The sequence below is a fragment of the Oncorhynchus kisutch genome, unplaced genomic scaffold, assembly GCF_002021735.2.
Source record: "Oncorhynchus kisutch isolate 150728-3 unplaced genomic scaffold, Okis_V2 Okis09a-Okis19a_hom, whole genome shotgun sequence".
Classification (NCBI taxonomy): domain Eukaryota; kingdom Metazoa; phylum Chordata; class Actinopteri; order Salmoniformes; family Salmonidae; genus Oncorhynchus; species Oncorhynchus kisutch.
This window is the reverse complement of record NW_022261985.1, coordinates 10,631,825-10,648,647: the sequence shown is the minus strand read 5'-3', so window position 1 is coordinate 10,648,647 and position 16,823 is coordinate 10,631,825. Positions and strand designations below refer to the sequence as shown.

The following is a 16,823-nucleotide window of genomic DNA, read 5'->3' as shown; positions in this document are numbered from 1 at the left end:
ACAATACCCAACACAAACCTGTGTGTCTACAGGTAGACTGATATGACATCATCATTATTATTATTATATACACAGTTGGGAGACTTCCTGCTTACTGACATCACAGACAATATAATGGGTAGATATAGATAAGACATAATTATTATTATTATTATTATTGTTATGATATACATAGACAATATAATTGGTAGATATAGATATGACATCATCATTATCATTATATACACAGCTGGGACTTCCTGCTCACTGACATCATGGACAATATAATTGGTAGATATAGATATGACATCATCATTATTATTATTATATACATAGCTGGGAGACTTCCTGCTCACTGACATCACAGACAATATAATGGGTAGATATACTTTCCATTGATGGCTGTTGATGTTGTTCAGGGGGAGGGAGGAGAGATCTCCAAGCTGGCCGAAGTCCCTGTTGCCAAGAGGAGAGGCGTCAAGAGACCACAGCCGAAACTGGACTCTCAGAGGTACGTGTGTATTAGCCTGGTGACGGGCATGAATGAGCGTTTGGATCAGGAACCTCTACAGGCCAGAATGTTGAATACAATTATATTGTCACATACTTTACTGGTTGTCTGTGTGGCTGGTCGATTTGATGGTAGAATGTGAGATAATATATTTCACAGGAAAGTTAATAATTACATCAAGCAGAACCATGTGAACAGTCTGGGCCAGTGTGCATGTAGCAGAACCATGTGAACAGTCTGGGCCAGTGTGCATGTAGCAGAACCATGTGAACAGTCTGGGCCAGTGTGCATGTAGCAGAACCATGTGAACAGTCTGGGCCAGTGTGCATGTAGCAGAACCATGTGAACAGTCTGGGCCAGTGTGCATGTAGCAGAACCATGTGAACAGTCTGGGCCAGTGTGCATGTAGCAGAACCATGTGAACAGGCTGGGCCAGTGTGCATGTAGCAGAACCATGTGAACAGGCTGGGCCAGTGTGCATGTAGCAGAACCATGTGAACAGTCTGGGCCAGTGTGCATGTCAGAACCATGTGAACAGTCTGGGCCAGTGTGCATGTAGCAGAACCATGTGAACAGTCTGGGCCAGTGTGCATGTAGCAGAACCATGTGAACAGGCTGGGCCAGTGTGCATGTAGCAGAACCATGTGAACAGGCTGGCCAGTGTGCATGTAGCAGAACCATGTGAACAGTCTGGGCCAGTGTGCATGTAGCAGAACCATGTGAACAGTCTGGGCCAGTGTGCATGTAGCAGAACCATGTGAACAGGCTGGGCCAGTGTGCATGTAGCAGAACCATGTGAACACTGGGCCAGTGTGCATGTAGCAGAACCATGTGAACAGTCTGGGCCAGTGTGCATGTAGCAGAACCATGTGAACAGTCTGGGCCAGTGTGCATGTAGCAGAACCATGTGAACAGTCTGGGCCAGTGTGCATGTAGCAGAACCATGTGAACAGTCTGGGCCAGTGTGCATGTAGCAGAACCATGTGAACAGTCTGGGCCAGTGTGCATGTAGCAGAACCATGTGAACAGTCTGGGCCAGTGTGCATATAGCAGAACCATGTGAACAGGCTGGGCCAGTGTGCATGTAGCAGAACCATGTGAACAGTCTGGGCCAGTGTGCATGTAGCAGAACCATGTGAACAGTCTGGGCCAGTGTGCATGTAGCAGAACCATGTGAACAGGCTGGGCCAGTGTGCATGTAGCAGAACCATGTGAACAGTCTGGGCCAGTGTGCATATAGCAGAACCATGTGAACAGGCTGGGCCAGTGTGCATGTAGCAGAACCATGTGAACAGTCTGGGCCAGTGTGCATGTAGCAGAACCATGTGAACAGTCTGGGCCAGTGTGCATGTAGCAGAACCATGTGAACAGTCTGGGCCAGTGTGCATGTAGCAGAACCATGTGAACAGTCTGGGCCAGTGTGCATGTAGCAGAACCATGTGAACAGTCTGGGCCAGTGTGCATGTAGCAGAACCATGTCAACAGGCTGGGCCAGTGTGCATGTAGCAGAACCATGTCAACAGGCTGGGCCAGTGTGCATGTATCATGTCAACAGGCTGGGCCAGTGTGCATGTATCATGTCAACAGGCTGGGCCAGTGTGCATGTATCATGTCAACAGGCTGGGCCAGTGTGCATGTATCATGTCAACAGGCTGGGCCAGTGTGCAAGTATCATGTCAACAGGCTGGGCCAGTGTGCATATAGCAGAACCATGTCAACAGGCTGGGCCAGTGTGCATGTATCATGTCAACAGGCTGGGCCAGTGTGCATGTATCATGTCAACAGGCTGGGCCAGTGTGCATGTATCATGTCAACAGGCTGGGCCAGTGTGCATGTATCATGTCAACAGGCTGGGCCAGTGTGCATGTATCATGTCAACAGGCTGGGCCAGTGTGCAAGTATCATGTCAACAGGCTGGGCCAGTGTGCATATAGCAGAACCATGTCAACAGGCTGGGCCAGTGTGCATGTATCATGTCAACAGGCTGGGCCAGTGTGCATGTATCATGTCAACAGGCTGGGCCAGTGTGCATGTATCATGTCAACAGGCTGGGCCAGTGTGCATGTATCATGTCAACAGGCTGGGCCAGTGTGCATGTATCATGTCAACAGGCTGGGCCAGTGTGCATATAGCAGAACCATGTCAACAGGCTGGGCCAGTGTGCATGTAGCAGAACCATGTCAACAGGCTGGGCCAGTGTGCATGTGTCTCCTGCATCAGGTGAAATATGAACGACACCACCAGCGATTGGAACAGTTGTGTAATTCTACTTTCCTGTGGATATACTGAGTACGGTTACATGCACACGATAATGTGATTTATTATGGATAGTCAAATTATAATAATGGTTCAATTTAAAAATGTTTGCATGCTCTGTAAGAAGAAGGATTCCCCCTATTAACCCCGTTTCCACGGAGACGTCTGAAAAAGGCTCCCTGACGTCTCTCTCTGATAAATGCAGAACATCACCAGTCTAAATTAACATCCTACCACAGCGAACATGCATATTTGATTCTGAGTTGGGACATTATTCGTTGCCGCCTGCTATAGACCACCCTCTGCCCCCAGCTGTGCTCTGGACACCATATGTGAACTGATTGCCCCCCATCTATCTTCAGAGTTCGTGCTGCTAGGCGACCTAAACTGGAACATGCTTAACACCCCAGCCATCCTACAATCTAAACTTGATGCCCTCAATCTCACACAAATAATCAATGAACCTACCAGGTACCTCCCCAAAACCTTAAACACGGGCACCCTCATAGATATCATCCTAACCAACTTCCCCTCTAAATACACCTCTGCTGTCTTCAACCAAGATCTCAGCGATCACTGCCTCATTGCCTGCATCCGTAATGGGTCAGCGGTCAAACGACCTCCACTCATCACTGTAAAACGCTCCCTGAAACACTTCTGCGAGCAGGCCTTTCTAATCGACCTGGCCGGGGTATCCTGGAAGGATATTGATCTCATCCCGTCAGTAGAGGATGCCTGGATATTTTTTTTAAATGCCTTCCTAACCATCTTAAATAAACATGCCCCATTTAAGAAATTTAGAACCAGGAACAGATATAGCCCTTGGTTCTCCCCAGACCTGACTGCCCTTAACCAACACAAAAACATCCTATGGCGTTCTGCATTAGCATCGAACAGCCCCCGTGATATGCAGCTGTTCAGGGAAGCTAGAAATCATTATACACAGGCAGTTAGAAAAGCCAAGGCTAGCTTTTTCAAGCAGAAATTTGCTTCCTGCAACACTAACTCAAAAAAGTTCTGGGACACTGTAAAGTCCATGGAGAATAAGAACACCTCCTCCCAGCTGCCCACTGCACTGAAGATAGGAAACACTGTCACCACTGATAAATCCACCATAATTGAGAATTTCAATAAGCATTTTTCTACGGCTGGCCATGCTTTCCACCTGGCTACTCCTACCCCGGACAACAGCACTGCACCCCCAACAGCAACTCGCCCAAGCCTTCCCCATTTCTCCTTCTCCCAAATCCATTCAGCTGATGTTCTGAAAGAGCTGCAAAATCTGGACCCCTACAAATCAGCCGGGCTAGACAATCTGGACCCTTTCTTTCTAAAATTATCTGCCGAAATTGTTGCCACCCCTATTACTAGCCTGTTCAACCTCTCTTTCGTGTCGTCTGAGATTCCAAAGATTGGAAAGCAGCTGCGGTCATCCCCCTCTTCAAAGGGGGGGACACTCTTGACCCAAACTGCTACAGACCTATATCTATCCTACCGTGCCTTTCTAAGGTCTTCGAAAGCCAAGTCAACAAACAGATTACCGACCATTTCGAATCTCACCATACCTTCTCTGCTATGCAATCCGGTTTCAGAGCTGGTCATGGGTGCACCTCAGCCACGCTCAAGGTCCTAAACGATATCTTAACCGCCATCGATAAGAAACATTACTGTGCAGCCGTATTCATTGATCTGGCCAAGGCTTTCGACTCTGTCAATCACCATATCCTCATCGGCAGACTCGACAGCCTTGGTTTCTCAAATGATTGCCTCGCCTGGTTCACCAACTACTTCTCTGATAGAGTTCAGTGTGTCAAATCGGAGGGTCTGCTGTCCGGACCTCTGGCAGTCTCTATGGGGGTGCCACAGGGTTCAATTCTTGGACCGACTCTCTTCTCTGTATACATCAATGAGGTCGCTCTTGCTGCTGGTGAGTCCCTGATCCACCTCTACGCAGACGACATTCTGTATACTTCCGGCCCTTCTTTGGACACTGTGTTAACAACCCTCCAGGCAAGCTTCAATGCCATACAACTCTCCTTCCGTGGCCTCCAATTGCTCTTAAATACAAGTAAAACTAAATGCATGCTCTTCAACCGATCGCTACCTGCACCTACCCGCCTGTCCAACATCACTACTCTGGACGGCTCTGACTTAGAATACGTGGACAACTACAAATACTTAGGTGTCTGGTTAGACTGTAAACTCTCCTTCCAGACCCATATCAAACATCTCCAATCCAAAGTTAAATCTAGAATTGGCTTCCTATTTCGCAACAAAGCATCCTTCACTCATGCTGCCAAACATACCCTTGTAAAACTGACCATCCTACCAATCCTCGACTTTGGCGATGTCATTTACAAAATAGCCTCCAATACCCTACTCAACAAATTGGATGCAGTCTATCACAGTGCAATCCGTTTTATCACCAAAGCCCCATATACTACCCACCATTGCGACCTGTACGCTCTCGTTGGCTGGCCCTCGCTTCATACTCGTCGCCAAACCCACTGGCTCCATGTCATCTACAAGACCCTGCTAGGTAAAGTCCCCCCTTATCTCAGCTCGCTGGTCACCATAGCATCTCCCACCTGTAGCACACGCTCCAGCAGGTATATCTCTCTAGTCACCCCAAAACCAATTCTTTCTTTGGCCGCCTCTCCTTCCAGTTCTCTGCTGCCAATGACTGGAACGAACTACAAAAATCTCTGAAACTGGAAACACTTATCTCCCTCACTAGCTTTAAGCACCAACTGTCAGAGCAGCTCACAGATTACTGCACCTGTACATAGCCCACCTATAATTTAGCCCAAACAACTACCTCTTTCCCAACTGTATTTAATTTTAATTTATTTATTTATTTTGCTCCTTTGCACCCCATTATTTTTTATTTCTACTTTGCACATTCTTCCATTGCAAAACTACCATTCCAGTATTTTACTTGCTATATTGTATTTACTTTGCCATCATGGCCTTTTTTGCCTTTACCTCCCTTCTCACCTCATTTGCTCACATTGTATATAGACTTGTTTATACTGCATTATTGACTGTATGTTGTTTTTACTCCATGTGTAACTCTGTGTCGTTTTATCTGTCGAACTGCTTTGCTTTATCTTGGCCAGGTCGCAATTGTAAATGAGAACTTGTTCTCAACTTGCCTACCTGGTTAAATAAAGGTGTTCTCAACTAGCCTACCTGGTTAAATAAGGTAAAATAAATAAATAAATTATAAAGTTTGTACGTGAGAACTACTTCTAAAACCCATATATTCAGTTTGTTCCTAACTCACTTCACTAAAAGGGAGGCTCTCGGCTGGTTGTCAGCACAGGTGCAGCAAACACACCACTTCACTAAAGAGGGAGGCTCTCGGCTGGTGTCAGCACAGGTGCACAGATCAAACACACTTCACTAAAGAGGGAGGCTCTCGGCTGGTGTCAGCACAGGTGCAGATCAAACACACCACTTCACTAAAGAGGGAGGCTCTCGGCTGGTGTCAGCACAGGCACAGATCAAATACACCACTGGGACGCCGGTTTAAGGTGTTTTACACGTCCTAATCATTTGAAAGATTGCTCAGAAAAGCAGGTGTTTTAATTGGCGTATGTTTACTTCAATTATGACCTCACGCCGATGTAAGACAAGCGGAGTAAGGTGTTTACATGACTAATGCCGTACTCGACCTTCTGACACAATCAGTTTAATATCAATAAATAATATCAAATATTTTAAAAAACGATGTAAACATGGTCATTGTCTCACGTTCCTACCTGCAAAAGGACCAACCACACAGACAACTGGTAAAGTAAGTTCAAATATAATTTTATTCAACATTATAGCTTTGTACAGGTCATGAGAGAGAGAGAGAGAGAACTTTCCTAATCCAAATGCTCATTTATGCCCGACCATGAAAATCGATGTCTGGTTTGGCATATTGTCCCTGTTCTGTTACAACCGAAGGACTTGATCATCAAAACCTGTGTTTTAAAAAAAAAAGTATTGTTGATTCTCTTTGTCTTTGCAGCAACATTGCAGAGCTGTTTGATGTTTGGAAGTTCAATAGCCAGTGTTTTTGTTCATGTGTTACTCCAGGCTGACATCAGAAAGAGGACTTCCGGCTCTTCGCAACCTGTTTGACAACGTTCATTTCAAAGGCAAAGGACACGAGGTAAAGGCTAACAGCAGATTCAAGTATTGTGTCTCTTGTTGGGCAGATGGGTCTGTTTTGTCTGTTGTTTTTAAACTCAAAGTGCAAGATGTTTGCCGAAAGGTTATCCAGTTGACTCCCACAGCAGCCAAAGGGTGTTGATGTATGTGTGTTTTCGCCTCCCACAGCAGCCAAAGGGTGTGATGTGTGTGTGTGTTTTCCCCTCCCACAGCAGCCAAAGGGTATGATGTATGTGTGTTTTCCACCAGGCTGAGGACTTGCGGGTGCTGATGCAGAGGATGGAGAACTGGGCTCACAGCTGTACCCCAAACTACAGTTCGAAGACTTCATAGACAAACTGGAGACGCTGGTGCAGAAAAGAAGTCCAGGTCAGACTGACAGGCCCTTGTGTTCTAACAACATCCAGGTCAACTGACAGGTCCTTGTTGTTATACCAAACATCAGGTCAGACTGACAGGCCCTGTTGTTATAACCAGGCCCTTGTTGTTCTAACCAACATCCAGGTCAGACTGACAGGCCCTTGTTGTTATAACCAACACCAGGTCAGACTGACAGGCCCTTGTTGTTATAACCAGGCCCCTTGTTGTTCTAACCACACCCAGGGTCAGACTGACCAGGCCCTTGTTGTTCTAACCAACATCCAGGTCAGACTGACAGGCCCTTGTTGTTCTAACCAACATCCAGGTCAGACTGACAGGCCCTGTTGTTCTAACCAACATCCAGGTCAACTGACAGGCCCTTGTTGTTCTAACCAACATCCAGGTCAGACTGACAGGCCCCTGTTGTTCTAACCAACATCCATGTCAGACTGACAGGCCCTTGTTGTTCTAACCAACATCTGGAGGTGTGGTGGTGTCAGTGGAAGTCGTAAGGTCTGAATGTTTTGTTTTCTCAGACGTGTCTCAAGAGAATACGGTTGGACATGCCACTAACACATGAAGACTTCATAGGAGACGACGGTGAGAGGACAACGTCACCAACTACATTTAGTGTTAGAAAGGATTCACCACGTATCAAGTGACTCAGAGTGGGAGTGCTGATTTTAGGATCACCTTGTACACAACAGTGAATAAGATTATACGTACAGGGAGGACCTGATCTGAGATCAGAACTCTGAGACGCTTAACACACACAGTCCCAGATCAATTTTAGTGTCTAGAGGTAGATATGACACAGTCCCAGATCAATAGTAGTGTCTAGAGGTAGATATGACACAGTCCCAGATCAATAGTAGTGTGTAGAGGTAGATATGACACAGTCCCAGATCAATAGTATTGTCTAGGGTAGATATGACACAGTCCCAGATCAATAGTAGTGTCTAGAGGTAGATATGACACAGTCCCAGATCAATAGTATTGTCTAGGGGTAGATATGACACAGTCCCAGATCAATAGTAGTGTCTAGAGGTAGATATGACACAGTCCCAGATCAATAGTATTGTCTAGGGGTAGATATGACACAGTCCCAGATCAATAGTAGTGTCTAGGGGTAGATATGACACAGTCCCAGATCAATAGTATTGTCATGGGTAGATATGACACAGTCCCAGATCAATAGTATTGTCTAGGGGTAGATATGACACAGTCCCAGATCAATAGTAGTGTCTAGAGGTAGATATGACACAGTCCCAGATCAATAGTATTGTCTAGGGGTAGATATGACAGTCCCAGATCAATAGTAGTGTCTAGAGGTAGGTATGACACAGTCCCAGATCAATAGTATTGTCTAGAGGTAGATATGACACAGTCCCAGATCAATAGTAGTGTCTAGAGGTAGATATGACACAGTCCCAGATCAATAGTAGTGTCTAGAGGTAGATATGACACAGTCCCAGATCAATAGTAGTGTCTAGAGGTAGATATGACACAGTCCCAGATCAATAGTAGTGTGTAGAGGTAGATATGACACAGTCCCAGATCAATAGTAGTGTCTAGAGGTAGATATGACACAGTCCCAGATCAATAGTAGTGTCTAGGGGTAGATATGACACAGTCCCAGATCAATATAGTGTCTAGAGGTAGATATGACACAGTCCCAGATCAATAGTATTGTCTAGGGGTAGATATGACACAGTCCCAGATCAATAGTAGTGTCTAGAGGTAGATATGACACGTCCCAGATCAATAGTATTGTCTAGGGTAGATATGACACAGTTCCAGATCAATAGTAGTGTCTAGGGTAGATATGACACAGTCCCAGATCAATAGTATTGTCTAGGGGTAGATATGACAGTCCCAGATCAATAGTATTGTCTAGGGGTAGATATGACACAGTCCCAGATCAAAGTAGTGTCTAGAGGTAGATATGACACAGTCCCAGATCAATAGTATTGTCTAGGGGTAGATATGACACAGTCCCAGATCAATAGTAGTGTCTAGAGGTAGGTATGACACAGTCCCAGATCAATAGTAGTGTCTAGAGGTAGATATGACACAGTCCCAGATCAATAGTAGTGTCTAGAGGTGAATGACACAGTCCCAGATCATAGTAGTGTCTAGAGGTCGATATACACAGTCCCAGATCAATAGTAGTGTCTAGAGGTAGATATGACACAGTCCCAGATCATAGTAGTGTCTAAGGTAGATATGACACAGTCCCAGATCAATAGTAGTTCTAGAGGTAGAGTTCGTAGTAGATTTGTATTGGTTTATAGCAGTCATGAACTGATTTTACAAAATGAGATTTGCATTCAGTATTTCATCCATTGATCCAGGTGAGGACGACACCGCGGCGTCGCGAGACGACGTGTCGTCAACATGAAGACCCAGACCCGTTTGGAGACGGAGGTTGAGTCCTGATGATTCCGGTCCAATCGGTCTGTGTGTTCTGCTTCTGGAGCTTTCAGAAATCCAGTTGCTGCAGTTCGCAATCAAAGACTTCGTCTCTCTGCCCTCTGTTTCTCTTCTCTTTTCTAACTGGTTGAACAACATGGTACTTCTCTTTAATGTTGGACTGGGGAGGGAGGTAGAGAGAGAGAGAGGGTAGAGAGGTAGAGAGGTAGAGAGAGAGAGAGGTAGAGAGGTAGAGAGGTAGAGAGGTAGAGAGAGAGGTAGAGAGAGAGGTAGAGAGAGAGGTAGAGAGAGAGGTAGAGAGAGAGGTAGAGAGAGGTAGAGAGGTAGAGAGAGAGAGGTAGAGAGAGTGAGAGGTAGAGAGAGAGAGGTAGAGAGAGAGAGATAGAGAGAGAGAGGTAGAGAGAGAGAGAGAGAGAGAGAGAGAGAGAGAGAGAGAGGCTTTGACAGAAACACATATCTGTCCTGTGTTTTCCTCTCAACTCCTACAGCAAACTGAGGGTGGTGTCTGTCTTCCCCAGTGAGTCTGTTGAGAACTGGATCTAATGAGCTGTTATGTGTTAGATACAGCGTCTGCTATTGTTTCTCTCTGTCATTTAGGACATAAATACATCCTCTACTGCTCCTTATACATGAAGGATTCAATTGTACTCGGACTGGCAGTTCCAAAATAATTACACATCCATCTCTCCTCCCTCTCACCTCACCTCACCTCTCCTCCCCTCCCTCTCACCTCACCTCACCTCACCTCACCTCACCTCTCCTCCCCTCCCTCTCACCTCACCTCACCTCACCTCTCCTCCCCTCCCTCTCACCTCACCTCACCTCACCTCACCTCTCCTCCCCTCCCTCTCACCTCACCTCACCTCTCCTCTCCTCCCTCTCACCTCACCTCACCTCAGCTCTCCTCTCCTCCCTCTCACCTCACCTCACCTCACATCTCCTCTCCTCCCTCTCACCTGTCCTCACCTCCCTCTCACCTCACCTCTCCTCCCTCTCACCTCACCTCTCCTCTCCTCCCTCTCACCTCACCTCTCCTCCCTCTCACCTCACCTCTCCTCCCTCTCACCTCACCTCACCTCTACTCTCCTCCTTCTCACCTCTCCTCCCCTCTCTCTCACCTCACCTCACCTCACCTCACCTCTCCTCTCCTCCCTCTCACCTGTCCTCACCTCCCTCTCACCTCACCTCTCCTCCCTCTCACCTCACCTCTCCTCTTCTCCCTCTCCTCACTGTCCTCTCCTCTCCTCTCCTCTCCTCTCCTCTCCTCTCCTCTCCTCTCCTCTCCTCTCCTCTCCTCTCCTCTCCTCTCCTCTCCTCTCCTCTCCTCTCCTCTCCTCTCCTCTCCTCTCCTCTCCTCTCTTCACTGTCCTCTCCTCACCTCTTGTCTCTCGCCTCGACTCCAGCACCTCTCAAATAAATTACACCTGCCTCTCAGTGTGTATTCAGACTGCAGTGTGTTGTGACTCCTCTCAGTGTGTATTCAGACTGCAGTGTGTTGTGACTCCTCTCAGTGCGTTGTGACTCCTCTCAGTGTGTATTCAGACTGTAGTGTGTTGTGACTCCTCTCAGTGTGTATTCAGACTGTAGTGTGTTGTGACTCCTCTCAGTGTGTATTCAGACTGTAGTGTGTTGTTGTGACTCCTCTTGGTGTGTAATCAGACTGTAGTGTGTTGTGACTCCTCTCAGTGTGTATTCAGACTGCAGTGTGTTGTGACTCCTCTCAGTGTGTATTCAGACTGTAGTGTGTTGTGACTCCTCTCAGTGTGTATTCAGACAGCAGTGTGTTGTTGTGACTCCTCTCAGTGTGTATTCAGACTGTAGTGTGTTGTTGTGACTCCTCTCAGTGTGTATTCAGACTGTAGTGTGTTGTTGTGACTCCTCTCAGTGTGTATTCAGACTGTAGTGTGTTGTTGTGACTCCTCTCAGTGTGTATTCAGACGGTAGTGTGTTGTTGTGACTCCTCTCAGTGTGTATTCAGACTGCAGTGTGTTGTGACTCCTCTCAGTGTGTATTCAGACTGTAGTGTGTTGTTGTGACTCCTCTCAGTGTGTATTCAGACTGTAGTGTGTTGTGACTCCTCTCAGTGTGTATTCAGACTGCAGTGTGGTGTTGTGACTCCTCTCAGTGTGTATTCAGACAGCAGTGTGTTGTGACTCCTTTCAGTGTGTATTCAGACTGCAGTGTGTTGTTGTGACTCCTCTCAGTGTGTATTCAGACTGCAGTGTGTTGTGACTCCTCTCAGTGTGTATTCAGACAGCAGTGTGTTGTGACTCCTCTCAGTGTGTATTCAGACTGCAGTGTGTTGTGACTCCTCTCAGTGTGTATTCAGACTGCAGTGTGATGTTGTGACTCCTCTCAGTGTGTAATCAGACTGCAGTGTGTTGTGACTCCTCTCAGTGTGTATTCAGACTGCAGTGTGATGTTGTGACTCCTCTCAGTGTGTAATCAGACTGCCGTGTGTTGTGACTCCTCTCAGTGTGTTGTTGTGACTCCTCTCAGTGTGTTGTTGTGACTCCTCTCAGTGTGTATTCAGACTGCAGTGTGTTGTTGTGACTCCTCTCAGTGTGTATTCAGACTGCAGTGTGTTGTTGTGACTCCTCTCAGTGTGTATTCAGACTGCAGTGTGTTGTTGTGACTCCTCTCAGTGTGTATTCAGACTGCAGTGTGTTGTGACTCCTCTCAGTCTGTATTCAGACTGCAGTGTGTTGTTGTGACTCCTCTCAGTGTGTATTCAGACTGCAGTGTGTTGTGACTCCTCTCAGTGTGTTGTGACTCCTCTCAGTGTGTAATCAGACTGCAGTGTGTTGTGACTCCTCTCAGTGTGTATTCAGACAGCAGTGTGTTGTTGTGACTCCTCTCAGTGTGTATTCAGACTGTAGTGTGTTGTTGTGACTCCTCTCAGTGTGTATTCAGACTGTAGTGTGTTGTTGTGACTCCTCTCAGTGTGTATTCAGACTGTAGTGTGTTGTTGTGACTCCTCTCAGTGTGTATTCAGACTGTAGTGTGTTGTTGTGACTCCTCTCAGTGTGTATTCAGACTGCAGTGTGTTGTGACTCCTCTCAGTGTGTATTCAGACTGTAGTGTGTTGTTGTGACTCCTCTCAGTGTGTATTCAGACTGCAGTGTGTTGTGACTCCTCTCAGTGTGTATTCAGACTGTAGTGTGTTGTTGTGACTCCTCTCAGTGTGTATTCAGACTGTAGTGTGTTGTGACTCCTCTCAGTGTGTATTCAGACTGTAGTGTGTTGTGACTCCTCTCAGTGTGTATTCAGACTGTAGTGTGTTGTTGTGACTCCTCTCAGTGTGTATTCAGACTGCAGTGTGGTGTTGTGACTCCTCTCAGTGTGTATTCAGACAGCAGTGTGTTGTGACTCCTTTCAGTGTGTATTCAGACTGCAGTGTGTTGTTGTGAATCCTCTCAGTGTGTATTCAGACTGCAGTGTGTTGTGACTCCTCTCTGTGTGTATTCAGACAGCAGTGTGTTGTGACTCCTCTCAGTGTGTATTCAGACTGCAGTGTGTTGTGACTCCTCTCAGTGTGTATTCAGACTACAGTGTGATGTTGTGACTCCTCTCAGTGTGTAATCAGACTGCAGTGTGTTGTGACTCCTCTCAGTGTGTATTCAGACTGCAGTGTGATGTTGTGACTCCTCTCAGTGTGTAATCAGACTGCAGTGTGTTGTGACTCCTCTCAGTGTGTTGTTGTGACTCCTCTCAGTGTGTTGTTGTGACTCCTCTCAGTGTGTATTCAGACTGCAGTGTGTTGTTGTGACTCCTCTCAGTGTGTATTCAGACTGCAGTGTGTTGTTGTGACTCCTCTCAGTGTGTATTCAGACTGCAGTGTGTTGTTGTGACTCCTCTCAGTGTGTATTCAGACTGCAGTGTGTTGTGACTCCTCTCAGTGTGTATTCAGACTGTAGTGTGTTGTTGTGACTCCTCTCAGTGTGTATTCAGACTGTAGTGTGTTGTTGTGACTCCTCTCAGTGTGTATTCAGACTGTAGTGTGTTGTTGTGACTCCTCTCAGTGTGTATTCAGACTGCAGTGTGTTGTGACTCCTCTCAGTGTGTATTCAGACTGCAGTGTGATGTTGTGACTCCTCTCAGTGTGTAATCAGACTGCAGTGTGTTGTGACTCCTCTCAGTGTGTATTCAGACTGCAGTGTGATGTTGTGACTCCTCTCAGTGTGTAATCAGACTGCCGTGTGTTGTGACTCCTCTCAGTGTGTTGTTGTGACTCCTCTCAGTGTGTTGTTGTGACTCCTCTCAGTGTGTATTCAGACTGCAGTGTGTTGTTGTGACTCCTCTCAGTGTGTATTCAGACTGCAGTGTGTTGTTGTGACTCCTCTCAGTGTGTATTCAGACTGCAGTGTGTTGTTGTGACTCCTCTCAGTGTGTATTCAGACTGCAGTGTGTTGTTGTGACTCCTCTCAGTGTGTATTCAGACTGTAGTGTGTTGTTGTGACTCCTCTCAGTGTGTATTCAGACTGCAGTGTGTTGTGACTCCTCTCAGTGTGTTGTGACTCCTCTCAGTGTGTAATCAGACTGCAGTGTGTTGTGACTCCTCTCAGTGTGTATTCAGACAGCAGTGTGTTGTTGTGACTCCTCTCAGTGTGTATTCAGACTGTAGTGTGTTGTTGTGACTCCTCTCAGTGTGTATTCAGACTGTAGTGTGTTGTTGTGACTCCTCTCAGTGTGTATTCAGACTGTAGTGTGTTGTTGTGACTCCTCTCAGTGTGTATTCAGACTGTAGTGTGTTGTTGTGACTCCTCTCAGTGTGTATTCAGACTGCAGTGTGTTGTGACTCCTCTCCGTGTGTATTCAGACTGTAGTGTGTTGTTGTGACTCCTCTCAGTGTGTATTCAGACTGCAGTGTGTTGTGACTCCTCTCAGTGTGTATTCAGACTGTAGTGTGTTGTTGTGACTCCTCTCAGTGTGTATTCAGACTGTAGTGTGTTGTGACTCCTCTCAGTGTGTATTCAGACTGTAGTGTGTTGTGACTCCTCTCAGTGTGTATTCAGACTGTAGTGTGTTGTTGTGACTCCTCTCAGTGTGTATTCAGACTGCAGTGTGGTGTTGTGACTCCTCTCAGTGTGTATTCAGACAGCAGTGTGTTGTGACTCCTTTCAGTGTGTATTCAGACTGCAGTGTGTTGTTGTGAATCCTCTCAGTGTGTATTCAGACTGCAGTGTGTTGTGACTCCTCTCAGTGTGTATTCAGACAGCAGTGTGTTGTGACTCCTCTCAGTGTGTATTCAGACTGCAGTGTGTTGTGACTCCTCTCAGTGTGTATTCAGACTACAGTGTGATGTTGTGACTCCTCTCAGTGTGTAATCAGACTGCAGTGTGTTGTGACTCCTCTCAGTGTGTTGTTGTGACTCCTCTCAGTGTGTTGTTGTGACTCCTCTCAGTGTGTATTCAGACTGCAGTGTGTTGTTGTGAATCCTCTCAGTGTGTATTCAGACTGCAGTGTGTTGTTGTGACTCCTCTCAGTGTGTATTCAGACTGCAGTGTGTTGTTGTGACTCCTCTCAGTGTGTATTCAGACTGCAGTGTGTTGTGACTCCTCTCAGTGTGTATTCAGACTGCAGTGTGTTGTTGTGACTCCTCTCAGTGTGTATTCAGACTGCAGTGTGTTGTGACTCCTCTCAGTGTGTTGTGACTCCTCTCAGTGTGTTGTTGTGACTCCTCTCAGTGTGTTGTTGTGACTCCTCTCAGTGTGTATTCAGACAGCAGTGTGTTGTGACTCCTCTCAGTGTGTATTCAGACTGCAGTGTGTTGTGACTCCTCTCAGTGTGTATTCAGACTACAGTGTGATGTTGTGACTCTTCTCAGTGTGTAATCAGACTGCAGTGTGTTGTGACTCCTCTCAGTGTGTATTCAGACTGCAGTGTGATGTTGTGACTCCTCTCAGTGTGTAATCAGACTGCAGTGTGTTGTGACTCCTCTCAGTGTGTTGTTGTGACTCCTCTCAGTGTGTTGTTGTGACTCCTCTCAGTGTGTATTCAGACTGCAGTGTGTTGTTGTGACTCCTCTCAGTGTGTATTCAGACTGCAGTGTGTTGTTGTGACTCCTCTCAGTGTGTATTCAGACTGCAGTGTGTTGTTGTGACTCCTCTCAGTGTGTATTCAGACTGCAGTGTGTTGTGACTCCTCTCAGTGTGTATTCAGACTGCAGTGTGTTGTTGTGACTCCTCTCAGTGTGTATTCAGACTGCAGTGTGTTGTGACTCCTCTCAGTGTGTTGTGACTCCTCTCAGTGTGTAATCAGACTGCAGTGTGTTGTGACTCCTCTCAGTGTGTATTCAGACTGCAGTGTGTTGTGACTCCTCTCAGTGTGTATTCAGACTGCAGTGTGTTGTTGTGACTCCTCTCAGTGTGTAATCAGACTGCAGTGTGTTGTGACTCCTCTCAGTGTGTATTCAGACTGCAGTGTGATGTTGTGACTCCTCTCAGTGTGTATTCAGACTGCAGTGTGATGTTGTGACTCCTCTCAGTGTGTATTCAGACTGCAGTGTGTTGTGACTCCTCTCAGTGTGTATTCAGACTGCAGTGTGATGTTGTGACTCCTCTCAGTGTGTAATCAGACTGCAGTGTGTTGTGACTCCTCTCAGTGTGTATTCAGACTGTAGTGTGATGTTGTGAGTCCTCTCAGTGTGTATTCAGACTGCAGTGTGTTGTGACTCCTCTCAGTGTGTATTCAGACAGCAGTGTGTTGTTGTGACTCCTCTCAGTGTGTATTCAGACTGCAGTGTGGTGTTGTGACTCCTCTCAGTGTGTATTCAGACAGCAGTGTGTTGTGACTCCTCTCAGTGTGTATTCAGACAGCAGTGTGTTGTGACTCCTCTCAGTGTGTATTCAGACTGCAGTGTGTTGTGACTCCTCTCAGTGTGTATTCAGACAGCAGTGTGTTGTGACTCCTCTCAGTGTGTACTCAGACTGCAGTGTGTTGTGACTCCTCTCAGTGTGTTGTGACTCCTCTCAGTGTGTTGTGACTCCTCTCAGTGTGTAATCAGACTGCAGTGTGTTGTTGTGACTCCTCTCAGTGTGTATTCAGACTGCAGTGTGTTGTGACTCCTCTCAGTGTGTATTCAGACTGCAGTGTGTTGTGACTCCTCTCAGTGTGTATTCAG

General features: G+C 46.6%; 1 long non-coding RNA gene across 1 annotated transcript; it reads left to right on the top strand.

Annotated features, from left to right (window-relative positions):
• Positions 1-400: 400 nt before the first annotated feature.
• LOC116360551 (uncharacterized) lies at positions 401-7,206 on the top strand. Its single transcript, XR_004207015.1, has 3 exons — positions 401-490; positions 6,833-6,908; positions 7,157-7,206. It is a non-coding gene; the product is annotated as an uncharacterized LOC116360551 (long non-coding RNA).
• The last annotated feature ends 9,617 nt before the right edge of the window (positions 7,207-16,823 follow it).